A 3,461-nucleotide genomic window follows, 5' to 3' on the forward strand; every position below is an offset into this window, starting at 1 on the left:
AATATAATCAGGCCTGTTATTTTTATTATGTATTGTTTAAATTTAATAGATACATTTTTCATAAATTGTAAATAAAAAATCATATCATTTTTTGCATTTATTTTCAATGCGTAAACCAATAAATTCCTTGATCATACGTGAAAAAATTTGATTACAATAGATTTCGTCAAAAAAAAATAAAAATATAGTGTATATTTTATTGAATAAAGTGCCTCAAAATATATTTTAACTAAATAAAATTCTTTTTATGCCAAGAAACCGAATAAAAATACCAAAACAATGTTCTTGCATTTAAAAGACTTTCTGTCACAATTTTTTTATAAAAAGATGCTAATGACTAATGCATTCTTATTTTAAGATATGTTAGTTACCATGCACTAAATATACGCAGAAAAAACTCATATAAAGACCTTGGAGGATAAATATCGATATAGAGTTGAATTTTCTTTTTAGAAAAAATATAATTTTCTTGATAATAAAAAAAATATGCATATCTAACAAATCTTTTTTTTAATTTGAAATACTAATATCCCAAAAATTATTATTACGCGAATTTTTAAATCCTAATAAAATAAATAAAAATAGTGGAATATAAAAAATAAACGCGTTTAGTATATTTATAACTGTGCATATTATCTATTTATGTCATAATTTAAAAAACAGCTACATAGTTTTTTGTTATTTTAAAACACATCATCTATGGGCATAGTAGAAGTTGAAAATCACTTTTGGAAAATATTATAAGATCGGATGATACTCGATATATGATTTTCAAAGGTACATTGTATTTAAATATGTAAATGTTCTTTAATATTATTTTTTATACGTAAAATTTCAAGAATAAATTTAGTACATTATTTTTATTTATTTATGTGTTAATTTGATTTTTTACTATTTAGTCTTATTCAAGTAAAATTATGGAATTCTCTTTATAACAGACTTAGCATATATTTCTTTCCATCTCAATATTTTTAAAATCTTTCTCAATGAATAGCTAAAAAGGTATTTTATTTATGGGTTAATTAATTTTTAGCTATTCAATACTATACAAGCAAAAAATCAGAATGCAATTTAGAACAGATTTGGCTATTTCTTCATTCACAATTTCATATTTAAAATCTTTCTCAATACACCTTCCCCTTTACAGAATTATGCTTCAAATATCTTTTCCAATCCTAATTTTTGTGCGTATTCTTCACCTTTGGTTTGTTACCCTAATATTTCATAAATAACACGACATTTTATTTTATGATTTTTCATATAAACGTGTCATATTTAAATTGGAATGGTTAAGGATGAAATTTTTCTGATGCATTTTAAATCTTAAAAAGTAAAATGCAACATACCTTAAAAAATGGATCTTTGTTATTTATGAATAATATTGTTGCCTTTGGACGCTATTCCTGATATTTTCAATTCCGATATATTGAGTGGATAGCTTCGTAGATGTATCCAATACTGCAATTATTCTATAATAAAAGTAAAAAATTAGAAAATGCTAAAAAATTTAAAAATTAATCGGATTTTTTTGTAATATCAGGGAAAATTTAAACTTCTTAAAAATATATGTGTGTTATAATTATATAAAACAAACTAAGAAAGATTTTGTTATTTTTAAAGAAATAAGAACATAAGATCATTAACTTTTATTCTTTACCTTCACTTTCAGTCATCATTGACTCTTCCAATTTCTGGTCTATTTCCATAAGCTCAATAGCCCTGTCATCAGCACCATACCCGAAGATTCGACACATGCCTTCATGAATATAAGATCCCCATGAACTCAAATCACAAGTTAGCCTCAACATAAAAGCATCATACTTTTCACGGTTCATATCGAAAATATTGTATATATATTCCTTGTATATTCTGTTCGCCATATTTGTGCCCGGAATACAAATCATGCAAATCAATCCTATTTTAATAATATTATAAAATGGTATAAGAAAAATTAACCATGACAGACTATGCTCTAAGGCTAGCATCAAGGAAAGAAGTATGAACACATATGGATAATTTTTATGCATCTTTGATTGGTTATTGTTGTTGATATATTTACTATGTATTTCAACTTTACGGTCTTCCTTTGCTTTCTTTAGTCGATAGTGTGCATATGTGTGGAAGAAAACAGCAACTAGTGCGGCTGTGTTTGCGACAAATTCCAGGATGATTGACATTATATGGGCTAGAAAATGTTTTTATTATACCAGAATGAATCTTGATTAAAATTAATTTGCTCTTATTTAGCATAACCTTCTAAAAATCTTTTTATTGACACTTGATTCAAATTACTAGGGATCGATTAGATTATCGTTCTGATGAAAAAAAAAATTTGTTTAAAAACACCCATCTTGTCTAGTAATAATTATTACCTATAATTGATAAACATAACTATAGGATTAAAGAAAAATCTTGAACTAATATGTCATGGAAAGAGTAGAAGTATGGAAGAAGACGCAAAGGAAGAGGATATAACTAGTAGTATAAATATGATCTACCGAAGGTAATCAATCACGTTATGCTTGACGAGAAAATTTAAAACCACAAAAATAATACTACCCCCTATTTAAACAAATTTTTTATTTATTATTTTTTTTATTTATTTATTTATAGGTAAGCTTCTTTTTATCAATTCCATATATTTAGACGCTGTCAGCCTGTTAGGAATATTGCAAAACTCCTTGATACATCTTTTGACACCTTCCCCTGATCTATCTTCATCAACTGCTCTTCTTCTCTCAAATTAGATGAGTTCAAGTGCCTTGTCCCATAAATAATAGTGAAATTAAGATATAATATATTTAATTTTCCTGGTTTTTATTGTAATCTATGATTTCGCCTGGTTGAAAAGGTGTAGAATACGTGGGATAAGAATAACTTTTGTATAAATAAATACAAATTAATGAACTGTTATATAATGAAATACATGACTTTCCTGGTCTATGAAGTGATTTATGGTTTTGCCTGGTTGAAAATTTGTAGCAAATGTCGGGATAAGAATAACTTATGTATAAATAAATACAAATGAATTTTTCTAGGATAAAATATATGACCTACCTGTTTTATAAATTCATTCAAAGTTTTGTTTCGTTTAAAAGTGTTAAGACTGATTTAAAGGAAAAAGATTGCACACATATTTAAATGCATTGTTGGATACTGAAAATTATATGATTGACCTGATATAAAAGCCATCCCAACTTTTCCTTGGCTTGCAAAATTTATGGTGAATGGAATTAAAATAACTAAACCACAATTAAGTCCTGTTTTTTCTTATATTGTGCAATAATTCCTATTTATTTATGGGTTAATTTATTTTTTTAGGTTTCAAATTGTTCCTGCAAAACTACTGAAATCTATTTAAAACTGATTTATTTTTATTTTCTTTTTAACTTATAATTTTGTAAGAATACTTTATACACCTGATGTCTAATAAATATGTATTTATTTTATTATCGTAAAAC

Source organism: Rhyacophila brunnea, unplaced genomic scaffold (assembly GCF_057557595.1).
Source record: "Rhyacophila brunnea isolate RB1 unplaced genomic scaffold, BYU_Rbru_1.0 scaffold_45, whole genome shotgun sequence".
In the NCBI taxonomy this organism is placed as follows: Eukaryota; Metazoa; Arthropoda; class Insecta; order Trichoptera; family Rhyacophilidae; genus Rhyacophila; species Rhyacophila brunnea.